The sequence below is a fragment of the Nuphar pumila genome, chromosome 10 (genome assembly GCF_984573655.1).
Source record: "Nuphar pumila chromosome 10, dmNupPumi1.hap1.1, whole genome shotgun sequence".
NCBI classification, from domain to species: Eukaryota; Viridiplantae; Streptophyta; class Magnoliopsida; order Nymphaeales; family Nymphaeaceae; genus Nuphar; species Nuphar pumila.
In genome coordinates, this window is record NC_143258.1 from 62,359,180 (window position 1) to 62,376,661 (window position 17,482).

The following is a 17,482-nucleotide window of genomic DNA, read 5'->3' on the forward strand; positions in this document are numbered from 1 at the left end:
ATTTGAAAATCCCAATCAGTTATAAAACTGGATTTAAAAATCCCGACCAGTTATAGAAACTGATTTCAAAATCCCGACCAGTTATAGAAACTGGATTTGAAAATCCCGACCAGTTATAACAATGAATTTGAAAATCCCGACCTGTTATAAAAACTGGATTTGAAAATCCCGATTAATTATAAAAACTTGATTTGAAAATCCTGACCAGTTATAGAAACTGGATTTGAAAATCCCGACCAGTTATAAAAACTGGATTTGAAAAGCCTGACCAGTTATAAAACTGGATTTGAAAATCCCGACCAGTTATAGAAACTGGATTTCAAAATCCCGACCAGTTATAACACTGAATTTGAAAATCCCGACCGGTTAAAACAACTGGATTTGAAAATCCCGACCAGTTATAGAAACTTGATTTGAAAATCCTGACCAGTTATAGAAACTGGATTTGAAAATCCCGACCAGTTATAAAAACTGGATTTGAAAATCCCGACCAGTTATAAAACTGGATTTTAAAATCCCGACCAGTTATAGAAACTGGATTTGAAAATTCTGATCAGTTATAACACTGGATTTGAAAATCCTGAGCAATTATAAAACTAGATTTGAAAATCCTAACCTGTTATAAAAACTGGATTTGAAAATCCCGACCAGTTATAAATCTGGATTTGAAAATCCCAACCAGTTATAAAATTAGATTTAAAAATCCCGACCAGTTATAGAAATTGGATTTGAAAATCCAGTCCAGTTATAAAACTAGATTTGAAAATCCCAACCAGTTATAGAAACTGGATTTGAAAATCCCGACCAGTTATAAAAACTGGATTTGAAAATCCCGACCAGTTATAAAACTGGATTTGAAAATCCCGACCAATTATAAAACTAGATTTGAAAATCCTGACCTGTTATAGAAACTGGATTTGAAAATCCCGACCAGTTATAAATCTGGATTTGAAAATCCCAACCAGTTATAAAACTAGATTTAAAAATCCCGACCAGTTATAGAAATTGGATTTGAAAATCCTGACCAGTTATAAAACTAGATTTGAAAATCCCGACCAGTTATAGAAACTCTATTTGAAAATCCCGACCAGTTATAAAAACTGGATTTCAAAATCCCAACCAGTTATAGAAACTGGATTTGAAAATCCCGACCAGTTATAGAAAGTGGATTTGAAATTCCTGACCAGTTATAAAACTGGATTTGAAAATCCCGACCAGTTATAGAAACTGGATTTAAAAATTCTGACCAGTTATGACACTAGATTTGAAAATTCCGACCAGTTATAGATACTGGATTTGAAAATCCCGACCAGTTATAAAAACTGGAGTTGCAAATCCCGACCAGTTATAGAAACTGTATTTGAAAATCTCGACCAGTTATAGAAACTGTATTTGAAAATCCCGACCAGTTATAGAAACTGGATTTCAAAATCCCGACCAATTATAGAAACTGGATTTGAAAATCCCTAGCAGTTATAGAAACTGGATTTGAAAATCCCGACCAGTTATAAAATCTGGAATTGAAAATCCCGACCAGTTATAGAAACTAGATTTCAAAATCCCGACCAGTTATAGAAACTAGATTTGAAAATCCCGACCAGTTATAACACTGAGTTTGAAAATCCCGACCGGTTATAAAAACTGGATTTGAAAATCCCGACCAGTTATAGAAACTTGATTTGAAAATCCTGACCAGTTATAGAAACTTGATTTGAAAATCCCGACGAGTTATAAAAACTGGATTTGAAAATCCAGACCAGTTATAAAACTGGATTTGAAAATCCCGACCAGTTATAGAAACTAGATTTGAAAATCCTGATCAGTTATAACACTGGATTGGAAAATCCCGACCAGCTATAGAAACTGGATTTCAAAATCCCGACCAGTTATAGAAACTGGATTTGAAAATCCCGACCAGTTATAACACTGAATTTGAAAATCCCGACCGGTTATAAAAACTGGATATGAAAATCCCGACCAGTTATAAAACTGGATTTGAAAATCCCGACCAGTTATAGAAACTGGATTTGAAAATCCTGATCAGTTATAACACTGGATTTGAAAATCCCGACCAATTATAAAACTAGATTTGAAAATCCCGACCAGTTATAGAAAATGGATTTGAAAATCCCGACCAGTTACAAAACTGGATTTGAAAATCCCGACCAGTTATAAAACTGGATTTAAAAATCCCGACTAGTTATAGAAACTGGATTTCAAAATCCCGACCAGTTATAGAAACTGGATTTGAAAATCCCGACTAGTTATAACACTGAATTTGAAAATCCCGACCGGTTATAAAAACTGGATTTGAAAATCCCGACCAGTTATAGAAACTTGATTTGAAAATCCTGACCAGTTATAGAAACTGGATTTGAAAATCCCGACCAGTTATAAAAACTGGATTTGAAAATCCCGACCAGTTATAAAACTGGATTTGAAAATCCCGACCAGTTATAGAAACTGGATTTGAAAATCCTGATCAGTTATAACACTGGATTTGAAAATCCCGACCAATTATAAAACTAGATTTGAAAATCCTGACCTGTTATAGAAACTGGATTTGAAAATCCCAACCAATTATAAATCTGGATTTAAAAATCCCAACCAGTTATAAAACTAGATTTAAAAATCCCGACCAGTTATAGAAATTGGACTTGAAAATCCCGACCAGTTATAAAACTGGATTTGAAAATCATGACCAGTTATAGAAACTGGATTTGAAAATCCCGACCAGTTGTACAAACTGAATTTTGAAAATCCCGACCAGTTACAAAAACTAGATTTGAAAATCCCGACCAGTTATAAAACTGGATTTGAAAATCCCGACTAGTTATAGAAACTAGATTTGAAAATCCTGATCAGTTATAACACTAGATTTGAAAATCCCGATTAATTATAAAACTGGATTTGAAAATCCCGACCAGTTATAGAAACTGGATTTGAAAATCCCGACCAGTTATAAAACTGGATTTAAAAATCCCGACCAGTTATAGAAACTGGATTTGAAAATCCCGACCAGTTATAAAACTGGATTTGAAATCCCGACCAGTTATAGAAACTGGATTTGAAAATCCTGATCAGTTATAACACTGGATTTGAAAATCCCGACCAATTATAAAACTAGATTTGAAAATCCCGACCAGTTATAGAAAATGGATTTGAAAATCCTGACCAGTTATAGAAATTGTATTTGAAAATCCTAACCAGTTATAGAAACTGTATTTTAAAATCCCGACCAGTTATAGAAACTGGATTTGAAAATCCCGACCAGTTATAAAAACTGGATTTGAAAATCTTGACCAGTTATAAAACTGGATTTGAAAATCCCGACCAGTTATAGAAACTGGATTTAAAAATTCCGACCAGTTATGACACTAGATTTGAAAATTCCGACCAGTTATAGATACTGGATTTGAAAATCCCGACCAATTATAAAAACTGGAGTTGCAAATCCCGACCAGTTATAGAAACTGGATTTGAAAATCTCGACTAGTTATAAAAACTGTATTTGAAAATCCCGACCAGTTATAGAAACTGGATTTCAAAATCCCGACGAGTTATAGAAACTGGATTTGAAAATCCCTACCAGTTATAGAAACTGGATTTGAAAATCCCGACCAGTTATAGAAACTAAATTTGAAAATCCCGACCAGTTATAACACTGAGTTTGAAAATCCCGACCGGTTATAAAAACTGGATTTGAAAATCCCGACCAGTTATAGAAACTTGATTTGAAAATCCTGACCAGTTATAGAAACTGGATTTGAAAATCCTGATCAGTTATAACACTGGATTTGAAAATCCCGACCAGTTATAGAAACTTGATTTGAAAATCCTGACCAGTTATAGAAACTGGATTTGAAAATCCTGATCAGTTATAACACTGGATTTGAAAATCCCTACCAATTATAGAAACTGGATTTGAAAATCCCGACCAGTTATAGAAACTTGATTTGAAAATCCTGACCAGTTATAGAAACTGGATTTGAAAATCCTGATCAGTTATAACACTGGATTTGAAAATCCCGACCAGTTATAGAAACTTGATTTGAAAATCCTGACCAGTTATAGAAACTGGATTTGAAAATCCTGATCAGTTATAACACTGGATTTGAAAATCCCTACCAATTATAGAAACTGGATTTGAAAATCCCGACCAATTATAAAACTAGATTTGAAAATCCCGACCAGTTATAGAAAATGGATTTGAAAATCCCGACCAGTTACAAAACTGGATTTGAAAATCCCGACCAGTTATAAAACTGGATTTAAAAATCCCGACTAGTTATAGAAACTGGATTTCAAAATCCCGACCAGTTATAGAAACTGGATTTGAAAATCCCGACTAGTTATAACACTGAATTTGAAAATCCCGACCGGTTATAAAAACTGGATTTGAAAATCCCGACCAGTTATAGAAACTTGATTTGAAAATCCTGACCAGTTATAGAAACTGGATTTGAAAATCCCGACCAGTTATAAAAACTGGATTTGAAAATCCCGACCAGTTATAAAACTGGATTTGAAAATCCCGACCAGTTATAGAAACTGGATTTGAAAATCCTGATCAGTTATAACACTGGATTTGAAAATCCCGACCAATTATAAAACTAGATTTGAAAATCCTGACCTGTTATAGAAACTGGATTTGAAAATCCCAACCAATTATAAATCTGGATTTAAAAATCCCAACCAGTTATAAAACTAGATTTAAAAATCCCGACCAGTTATAGAAATTGGACTTGAAAATCCCGACCAGTTATAAAACTGGATTTGAAAATCATGACCAGTTATAGAAACTGGATTTGAAAATCCCGACCAGTTGTACAAACTGAATTTTGAAAATCCCGACCAGTTACAAAAACTAGATTTGAAAATCCCGACCAGTTATAAAACTGGATTTGAAAATCCCGACTAGTTATAGAAACTAGATTTGAAAATCCTGATCAGTTATAACACTAGATTTGAAAATCCCGATTAATTATAAAACTGGATTTGAAAATCCCGACCAGTTATAGAAACTGGATTTGAAAATCCCGACCAGTTATAAAACTGGATTTAAAAATCCCGACCAGTTATAGAAACTGGATTTGAAAATCCCGACCAGTTATAAAACTGGATTTGAAATCCCGACCAGTTATAGAAACTGGATTTGAAAATCTTGATCAGTTATAACACTGGATTTGAAAATCCCGACCAATTATAAAACTAGATTTGAAAATCCCGACCAGTTATAGAAAATGGATTTGAAAATCCTGACCAGTTATAGAAACTGTATTTGAAAATCCTGACCAGTTATAGAAACTGGATTTCAAAATCCCGACCAGTTATAGAAACTGGATTTGAAAATCCCGACCAGTTATAGAAACTGGATTTGAAAATCCTGACCAGTTATAAAACTGGATTTGAAAATCCCGACCAGTTATAGAAACTGGATATAAAAATTCCGACCAGTTATGACACTAGATTTGAAAAGTCCGACTAGTTATAGATACTGGATTTGAAAATCCCGACCAGTTATAAAAACTGGAGTTGCAAATCCCGGCCAGTTATAGAAACTGGATTTGAAAATATCAACTAGTTATAGAAACTGTATTTGAAAATCCCGACCCGTTATAGAAACTGGATTTCAAAATCCCGACGAGTTATAGAAACTGGATTTGAAAATCCCTACCAGTTATAGAAACTGGATTTGAAAATCCCGACCAGTTATAGAAACTATATTTGAAAATCCCGACCAGTTATAACACTGAATTTGAAAATCCCGACCGGTTATAAAAACTGGATTTGAAAATCCCGATCAGTTATAGAAACTTGATTTGAAAATCCTGACCAGTTATAGAAACTGGATTTGAAAATCCTGATCAGTTATAACACTGGATTTGAAAATCCCGACCAGTTATAGAAACTTGATTTGAAAATCCTGACCAGTTATAGAAACTCGATTTGAAAATCCTGATCAGTTATAACACTGGATTTGAAAATCCCGACCAGTTATAGAAATTGGATTTCAAAATCCCGACCAGTTATAGAAACTGGATTTGAAAATCCCGACCAGTTATAACACTGAATTTGAAAATCCCGACCGGTTATAAAAACTGGATTTGAAAATCCCGACCAGTTATAAAACTTGATTTGAAATAATGACCAGTTATAGAAACTGGATTTGAAAATCCTGATCAGTTATAACACTGGATTTGAAAATCCCGACCAATTATAAAACTAGATTTGAAAATTCCGACCAGTTATAGAAAATGGATTTGAAAATCCCGACCAGTTATAAAACTGGATTTGAAAATCCCGACCAGTTATAAAACTGGATTTAAAAATCCCGACCAGTTATAGAAACTGGATTTCAAAATCCCGACCAGTTATAGAAACTGGATTTGAAAATCCCGACTAGTTATAACACTGAATTTGAAAATCCCGACCGGTTATAAAAACTGGATTTGAAAATCCTGATTAATTATAAAAACTTGATTTGAAAATCCTGACCAGTTATAGAAACTGGATTTGAAAATCCCGACCAGTTATAAAAACTGGATTTGAAAAGCCTGACCAGTTATAAAACTGGATTTGAAAATCCCGACCAGTTATAGAAACTGGATTTCAAAATCCCGACCAGTTATAACACTGAAATTGAAAATCCCGACCGGTTAAAACAACTGGATTTAAAAATTTCGACCAGTTATAGAAACTTGATTTGAAAATCCTGACCAGTTATAGAAACTGGATTTGAAAATCCCGACCAGTTATAAAAACTGGATTTGAAAATCCCGACCAGTTATAAAACTGGATTTTAAAATCCCGACCAGTTATAGAAACTGGATTTGAAAATCCTGATCAGTTATAACACTGGATTTAAAAATCCTGAGCAATTATAAAACTAGATTTGAAAATCCTGACCTGTTATAGAAACTGGATTTGAAAATCCCGACCAGTTATAAATCTGGATTTGAAAATCCCAACCAGTTATAAAATTAGATTTAAAAATCCCGACCAGTTATAGAAATTGGATTTGAAAATCCTGACCAGTTATAAAACTAGATTTGAAAATCTCGACCAGTTATAGAAACTGGATTTGAAAATCCCGACCAGTTATAAAAACTGGATTTGAAAATCCCGACCAGTTATAAAACTGGATTTGAAAATCCCGACCAGTTATAAAACTGGATTTGAAAATCCCGACCAATTATAAAACTAGATTTGAAAATCCTGACCTGTTATATAAACTGGATTTGAAAATCCCGACCAGTTATAAATCTGGATTTGAAAATCCCAACCAGTTATAAAACTAGATTTAAAAATCCCGACCAGTTATAGAAATAGGATTTGAAAATCCTAACCAGTTATAAAACTAGATTTGAAAATCCCGACCAGTTATAGAAACTGTATTTGAAAATCCCGACCAGTTATAAAAACTGGATTTCAAAATCCCGACCAATTATAGAAACTGGATTTGAAAATCCCGACCAGTTATAGAAAGTGGATTTGAAAATCCTGACCAGTTATAAAACTGGATTTGAAAATCCCGACCAGTTATAGAAAGTGGATTTAAAAATTCTGACCAGTTATGACACTAGATTTGAAAATTCCGACCAGTTATAAATACTGGATTTGAAAATCCTGACCAGTTATAAAAACTGGAGTTGCAAATCCCGACCAGTTATAGAAACTGGATTTGAAAATCTCGACCAGTTATAGAAACTGTATTTGAAAATCCCGACCAGTTATAGAAACTGGATTTCAAAATCCCCACCAGTTATAGAAACTGGATTTGAAAATCCCTATCAGTTATAGAAACTGGATTTGAAAATCCCGACCAGTTATAAAATCTGGAATTGAAAATCCCGACCAGTTATAGAAACTAGATTTCAAAATCCCGACCAGTTATAACACTGAGTTTGAAAATCCCGACCGGTTATAAAAACTGGATTTGAAAATCCCGACCAGTTATAGAAACTTGATTTGAAAATCCTGACCAGTTATAGAAACTTGATTTGAAAATCCCGACCAGTAATAAAAACTGGATTTGAAAATCCAGACCAGTTATAAAACTGGATTTGAAAATCCCGACCAGTTATAGAAACTGGATTTGAAAATCTTATTCAGTTATAACACTGGATTGGAAAATCCCGACCAGTTATAGAAACTGGATTTCAAAATCCCGACCAGTTATAGAAACTGGATTTGAAAATCTCGACCAGTTATAACACTGAATTTGAAAATCCCGACCGGTTATAAAAACTGGATATGAAAATCCTGACCAGTTATAGAAACTTGATTTGAAAATCCTGACCAGTTATAGAAACTGGATTTGAAAATCCTGATCAGTTATAACACTGGATTTGAAAATCCCGACCAGTTATAGAAATTGGATTTCAAAATCCCGACCAGTTATAGAAACTGGATTTGAAAATCCCGACCAGTTATAACACTGAATTTGAAAATCCCGACCGGTTATAAAAACTGGATTTGAAAATCCCGACCAGTTATAAAACTTGATTTGAAATCCCGACCAGTTATAGAAACTGGATTTGAAAATCCTGATCAGTTATAAGACTGGATTTGAAAATCCCGACCAATTATAAAACTAGATTTGAAAATCTCGACCAGTTATAGAAATTGTATTTGAAAATCCCGACCAGTTATAGAAACTGGATTTCAAAATCCCGACCAGTTATAGAAACTGGATTTGAAAATCCCTACCAGTTATAGAAACTGGATTTGAAAATCCCGACCAGTTATAAAATCTGGAATTGAAAATCCCGACCAGTTATAGAAACTGGATTTCAAAATCCCGACCAGTTATAGAAACTGGATTTGAAAATTCCGACCTCTTATACACTCAATTTGAAAATCCCGACCGGTTATAAAAACTGGATTTTAAAATCCCGACCAGTTATAGAAACTTGATTTGAAAATCCTGACCAGTTATAGAAACTGAATTTGAAAATCCCGACCAGTTATAACACTGAGTTTGAAAATCCTGACCGGTTATAAAAACTGGATTTGAAAATCCCGACCAGTTATAGAAACTTGATTTGAAAATCCTGACCAGTTATAGAAACTAGATTTGAAAATCCCGACGATTTATAAAAACTGGATTTGAAAATCCAGACCAGTTATAAAACTGGATTTGAAAATCCCGACCAGTTATAGAAACTGGATTTGAAAATCCTGATTAGTTATAACACTGGATTGGAAAATCCCGACCAGTTATAGAAACTGGATTTCAAAATCCCGACCAGTTATAGAAACTGGATTTGAAAATCCCGACCAGTTATAACACTGAATTTGAAAATCCCGACCAGTTATGACACTAGATTTGAAAACCCGACAAGTTATAAAAACTGGATTTGAAAATCCCGACCAGTTATAAAACTGGATTTGAAAATCCCGATCAGTTATAGAAACTGGATTTGAAAATCCTGATCAGTTATAACACTGGATTTGAAAATCCCGACCAGTTATAGAAACTGGATTTCAAAATCCCGACCAGTTATAGAAACTGGATTTGAAAATCCCGACCAGTTATAACACTGATTTTGAAAATCCCGACCGGTTATAAAAATTGGATATGAAAATCCCGACTAGTTATAAAACTGGATTTGAAAATCCCGACCAGTTATAGAAACTGGATTTGAAAATCCTGATCAGTTATAACACTGGATTTGAAAATCCCGACCAATTATAAAACTAGATTTGAAAATCCCGACCAGTTATAGAAAATGGATTTGAAAATCCCGACCAGTTATAAAACTGGATTTGAAAATCCCGACCAGATATAAAACTGGATTTAAAAATCCTGACCAGTTATAGAAACTGGATTTCAAAATCCCGACCAGTTATAGAAACTGGATTTGAAAATCCCGAGCAGTTATAACACTGAATTTGAAAATTCCGATCGGTTATAAAAACTGGATTTGAAAATCCCGACCAGTTATAGAAACTTGATTTGAAAATCCTGACCAGTTATAGAAACTGGATTTGAAAATCCCGACCAGTTATAAAAACTGGATTTGAAAATCCCGACCAGTTATAAAACTGGATTTGAAAATCCCGACCAGTTATAGAAACTGGATTTGAAAATCCTGATCAGTTATAACACTGGATTTGAAAATCCCGACCAATTATAAAACTAGATTTGAAAATCCTGACCTGTTATAGAAACTGGATTTGAAAATCCCGACCAATTATAAATCTGGATTTGAAAATCCCAACCAGTTATAAAACTAGATTTAAAAATCCCGACCAGTTATAGAAATTGGATTTGAAAATCCCGACCAGTTATAAAACTGGATTTGAAAATCCCGACCAGTTATAGAAACTGGATTTGAAAATCCCGGCCAGTTGTTAAAACTGAATTTTGAAAATCCCGACGAGTTACAAAAACTAGATTTGAAAATCCCGACCAGTTATAAAACTGGATTTGAAAATCCCGACCAGTTATAGAAACTAGATTTGAAAATCCTGATCAGTTATAACACTAGATTTGAAAATCCCGATTAATTATAAAACTGGATTTGAAAATCCCGACCAGTTATAGAAACTGGATTTGAAAATCCCGACCAGTTATAAAACTGGATTTGAAAATCCCGACCAGTTATAAAACTGGATTTAAAAATCCCGACCAGTTATAGAAACTGGATTTGAAAATCCCGACCAGTTATAAAACTGGATTTGAAATCCCGACCAGTTATAGAAACTGGATTTGAAAATCCTGATCAGTTATAACACTGAATTTGAAAATCCCGACCAATTATAAAACTAGATTTGAAAATCTCGACCAGTTATAGAAAATGGATTTGAAAATCCTGACCAGTTATAGAAACTGTATTTGAAAATCCTGACCAGTTATAGAAACTGGATTTCAAAATCCCGACCAGTTATAGAAACTGGATTTGAAAATCCCGACCAGTTATAGAAACTGGATTTGAAAATCCTGACCAGTTATAAAACTGGATTTGAAAATCCCGACCAGTTATAGAAACTGGATTTAAAAATTCCGACCAGTTATGACAATAGATTTGAAAATTCCGACCAGTTATAGATACTGGATTTGAAAATCCCGACCAGTTATAAAAACTGGAGTTGCAAATCCCGACCAGTTATAGAAACTGGATTTGAAAATCTCGACCAGTTATAGAAACTGTATTTGAAAATCCCGACCAGTTATAGAAACTGGATTTCAAAATCCCGACGAGTTATAAAAACTGGATTTGAAAATTCCCTACCAGTTATAGAAACTGGATTTGAAAATCCCGACCAGTTATAAAATCTGGAATTAAAAATCCCGACCAGTTATAGAAACTCGATTTCAAAATCCCGACCAGTTATAAAAACTAAATTTGAAAATCCCGACCAGTTATAACACTAAGTTTGAAAATCCCGACCGGTTATAAAAATTGGATTTGAAAATCCCGACCAGTTATAGAAACTTGATTTGAAAATCCTGACCAGTTATAGAAACTGGATTTGAAAATCCTGATCAGTTATAACACTGGATTTGAAAATCCCGACCAGTTATAGAAATTGGATTTCAAAATCCCGACCAGTTATAGAAACTGGATTTGAAAATCCCGACCAGTTATAACACTGAATTTGAAAATCCCGACCGGTTATAAAAACTGGATTTGAAAATCCCCACCAGTTATAAAACTTGATTTGAAATCCCGACCAGTTATAGAAACTGGATTTGAAAATCCTGATCAGTTATAACACTGGATTTGAAAATCCCGACCAATTATAAAACTAGATTTGAAAATTCCGACCAGTTATAGAAAATGGATTTGAAAATTCCGACCAGTTATAAAACTGGATTTGAAAATCCTGACCAGTTATAAAACTGGATTTAAAAATCCCGACCAGTTATAGAAACTGGATTTCAAAATCCCGACCAGTTACAGAAACTGGATTTGAAAATCCCGTCCAGTTATAACACTGAATTTGAAAATCCCGACTGGTTATAAAAACTGGATTTGAAAATCCCGATTAATTATAAAAACTTGATTTGAAAATCCTGACCAGTTATAGAAACTGGATTTGAAAATCCCGACCAGTTATAAAAACTGGATTTGAAAAGCCTGACCAGTTATAAAACTGGATTTGAAAATCCCGACCAGTTATAGAAACTGGATTTCAAAATCCCGACCAGTTATAACACTGAATTTGAAAATCCCGACCGGTTAAAACAACTGGATTTGAAAATCCCGACCAGTTATAGAAACTTGATTTGAAAATCTTGACCAGTTATAGAAACTGGATTTGAAAATCCCGACCAGTTATAAAAACTGGATTTGAAAATCCCGACCAGTTATAAAACTGGATTTTAAAATCCCGACCAGTTATAGAAACTGGATTTGAAAATCCTGATCAGTTATAACACTGGATTTGAAAATCCCGACCAATTATAAAACTAGATTTGAAAATCCTGACCTGTTATAGAAACTGGATTTGAAAATCCCGACCAGTTATAAATTTGGATTTGAAAATCCCAACCAGTTATAAAACTAGATTTAAAAATCCCGACCAGTTATAGAAATTGGATTTGAAAATCCTGACCAGTTATAAAACTAGATTTGAAAATCCCGACCAGTTATAGAAACTGGATTTGAAAATCCCGACCAGTTATAAAAACTGGATTTGAAAATCCCGATCAGTTATAAAACTGGATTTGAAAATCCCGACCAGTTATAGAAACTGGATTTGAAAATCCTGATCAGTTATAACACTGGATTTGAAAATCCCGACCAATTATAAAACTAGATTTGAAAATCCTGACCTGTTATAGAAACTGGATTTGAAAATCCCGACCAGTTATAAATCTGGATTTGAAAATCCCAACCAGTTATAAAACTAGATTTAAAAATCCCGACCAGTTATAGAAATTGGATTTGAAAATACTGAACAGTTATAAAACTAGATTTGAAAATCCCGACCAGTTATAGAAACTGTATTTGAAAATCCCGACCAGTTATAAAAACTGGATTTCAAAATCCCGACCAGTTATAGAAACTGGATTTGAAAATCCCGACCAGTTATAGAAAGTGGATTTGAAAATCCTGACCAGTTATAAAACTGGATTTGAAAATCCCGACCAGTTATAGAAACTGGATTTAAAAATTCCGACCAGTTATGACACTAGATTTGAAAATTCCGACCAGTTATAGATACTGGATTTGAAAATCCCGACCAGTTATAAAAACTGGAGTTGCAAATCCCGACCAGTTATAGAAACTGGATTTAAAAATCTCGACCAGTTATAGAAACTGTATTTGAAAATCCCGACCAGTTATAGAAACTGGATTTCAAAATCTCGACCAGTTATAGAAACTGGATTTGAAAATCCCTACCAGTTATATAAACTGGATTTGAAAATCCCGACCAGTTATAAAATCTGGAATTGAAAATCCCGACTAGTTATAGAAACTAGATTTGAAAATCCCGACCAGTTATAACACTGAGTTTGAAAATCCTGACCGGTTATAAAAACTGGATTTGAAAATCCCGACCAGTTATAGAAACTTGATTTGAAAATCCTCACCAGTTATAGAAACTGAATTTGAAAATCCCGACCAGTTATAAAAACTGGATTTGAAAATCCCGACCAGTTATAAAACTGGATTTGAAAATCCCGACCAGTTATAGAAACTCGATTTGAAAATCCTGATCAGTTATAACACTGGATTTGAAAATCCCAACCAGTTATAGAAACTGGATTTCAAAATCCCGACCAGTTATAGAAACTGGATTTGAAAATCCCGACCAGTTATAACACTGATTTTGAAAATCCCGACCGGTTATAAAAACTGGATATGAAAATCCCGACCAGTTATGAAACTGGATTTGAAAATCCCGACCAGTTATAGAAACTGGATTTGAAAATCCTGATCAGTTATAACACTGAATTTGAAAATCCCGACCAATTATAAAACTAGATTTGAAAATCCCGACCAGTTATAGAAAATGGATTTGAAAATCCCGACCAGTTATAAAACTGGATTTGAAAATCATGACCAGTTATAAAACTGGATTTCAAAATCCCGACCAGTTATAGAAACTGGATTTCAAAATCCCGACCAGTTATAGAAACTGGATTTGAAAATCCCGACCAGTTATAACACTGAATTTGAAAATCCCGACCGGTTATAAAAACTGGATTTGAAAATCCCGACCAGTTATAGAAACTTGATTTGAAAATCCTGACCAGTTATAGAAACTGGATTTGAAAATCCCGACCAGTTATAAAAACTGGATTTGAAAATCCCAACCAGTTATAAAACTGGATTTGAAAATCCCGACCAGTTATAGAAACTGGATTTGAAAATCCTGATCAGTTATAACACTGGATTTGAAAATCTCGACCAATTATAAAACTAGATTTGAAAATCCTGACCTGTTATAGAAACTGGATTTGAAAATCCCGACCAATTATAAATCTGGATTTGAAAATCCCAACCAGTTATAAAACTAGATTTAAAAATCCCGACCAGTTATAGAAATTGGATTTGAAAATCCCGACCAGTTATAAAACTGGACTTGAAAATCCCGACCAGTTATAGAAACTGGATTTGAAAATCCCGGCCAGTTATAAAACTGGATTTGAAAATCCCGACCAGTTATAGAAACTGGATTTAAAAATTCCGACTAGTTATGACACAGGATTTGAAAATTCCGACCAGTTATAGAAACTAGATTTGAAAATCCTGATCAGTTATAACACTAGATTTGAAAATCCCGATTAATTATAAAACTGGATTTGAAAATCCCGACCAGTTATAGAAACTGGATTTGAAAATCCCGACCAGTTATAGAAACTGGATTTGAAAATCCTGATCAGTTATAACACTGGATTTGAAAATCCCGACCAATTATAAAACTAGATTTGAAAATCCCGACCAGTTATAGAAAATGGATTTGAAAATCCCGACCAGTTATAAAACTGGATTTGAAAATCCCGACCAGTTATAAAACTGGATTTCAAAATCCCGACCAGTTATAGAAACTGGATTTCAAAATCCCGACCAGTTATAGAAACTGGATTTGAAAATCCCGACCAGTTATAACACTGAATTTGAAAATCCCGACCGGTTATAAAAACTGGATTTGAAAATCCCGACCAGTTATAGAAACTTGATTTGAAAATCCTGACCAGTTATAGAAACTGGATTTGAAAATCCCGACCAGTTATAAAAACTGGATTTGAAAATCCCAACCAGTTATAAAACTGGATTTGAAAATCCCGACCAGTTATAGAAACTGGATTTGAAAATCCTGATCAGTTACAACACTGGATTTGAAAATCCCGACCAATTATAAAACTAGATTTGAAAATCCTGACCTGTTATAGAAACTGGATTTGAAAATCCCGACCAATTATAAATCTGGATTTGAAAATCCCAACCAGTTATAAAACTAGATTTAAAAATCCCGACCAGTTATAGAAATTGGATTTGAAAATCCCGACCAGTTATAAAACTGGACTTGAAAATCCCGACCAGTTATAGAAACTGGATTTGAAAATCCGGGCCAGTTATAAAACTGGATTTGAAAATCCCGACCAGTTATAGAAACTGGATTTAAAAATTCCGACCAGTTATGACACAGGATTTGAAAATTCCGACCAGTTATAGAAACTAGATTTGAAAATCCTGATCAGTTATAACACTAGATTTGAAAATCCCGATTAATTATAAAACTGGATTTGAAAATCCCGACCAGTTATAGAAACTGGATTTGAAAATCCCGACCAGTTATAAAACTGGATTTGAAAATCCCGACCAGTTATAAAACTGGATTTAAAAATCCCGACCAGTTATAGAAACTGGATTTGAAAATCCCGACCAGTTATAAAACTGGATTTGAAATCCCGACCAATTATAGAAACTGGATTTGAAAATCCTGATCAGTTATTACACCGGATTTGAAAATCCCGACCAATTATAAAACTAGATTTGAAAATCCCGACCAGTTATAGAAACTGGATTTAAAAATTCCGACCAGTTATAGAAAATGTATTTGAAAATCCTGACCAGTTATAGAAACTAGATTTCAAAATCCCGACCAGTTATAGAAACTGGATTTGAAAATCCCGACCAGTTATAGAAACTGGATTTGAAAATCCTGACCAGTTATAAAACTGGATTTGAAAATCCCGACCAGTTATAGAAACTGGATTTAAAAATTCCGACCAGTTATGACACTAGATTTGAAAATTCCGACCAGTTATAGATACTGGATTTGAAAATCCCGACCAGTTATAAAAACTGGAGTTGCAAATACCGACCAGTTATAGAAACTGGATTTGAAAATCTCGACCAGTTATAGAAATTGTATTTGAAAATCCCGACCAGTTATAGAAACTGGATTTCAAAATCCCGACAAGTTATAGAAACTGGATTTGAAAATCCTGACCAGTTATAGAAACTGGATTTGAAAATCCTGATCAGTTATAAAACTGGATTTGAAAATCCCGACCAGTTATAGAAACTGGATTTCAAAATCCCGACCGGTTATAAAAACTGGATATGAAAATCCCGAATAGTTATAAAACTGGATTTGAAAATCCTGACCAGTTATAGAAACTGGATTTGAAAATCCTGATCAGTTATAACACTGGATTTGAAAATCCCGACCAATTATAAAACTAGATTTGAAAATCCCGACTAGTTATAGAAAATGGATTTGAAAATCCCGACCAGTTTTAAAACTTGATTTGAAAATTCCGACCAGTTATAAAACTGGATTTAAAAATCCCGACCAGTTATAGAAACTGGATTTTAAAATCCCGACTAGTTATAGAAACTGGATTTAAAAATCCCAACCAGTTATAACACTGAATTTGAAAATCCCGACCGGTTATAAAAACTGGATTTGAAAATCCCGACCAGTTATAGAAACTTGATTTGAAAATCCTGACCAGTTATAGAAACTGGATTTGAAAATCCCGACCAGTTATAAAAACTGGATTTGAAAATCCCGACCAGTTATAAAACTGGATTTGAAAATCCCGACCAGTTATAGAAACTGGATTTGAAAATCCTGATCAGTTATAACACTGGATTTGAAAATCCCGACCAATTATAAAACTAGATTTGAAAATCCTGACCTGTTATAGAAACTGGATTTGAAAATCTCGACCAATTATAAATCTGGATTTGAGAATCCCCACCAGTTATAAAACTAGATTTAAAAATCCCGACCAGTTAAAGAAATTGGATTTGAAAATCCCGACCAGTTATAAAACTGGATTTGAAAATCCCGACCAGTTATAGAAACTGGATTTGAAAATCCCGGCCAGTTTTAAAAACTGAATTTTGAAAATCCCGACCAGTTACAAAAACTAGATTTGAAAATCCCGACCAGTTAAGAAACTGGATTTGAAAATCCCGACCAGTTATAGAAACTAAATTTGAAAATCCTGATCAGTTATAACACTAGATTTGAAAATCCCGATTAATTATAAAACTGGATTTGA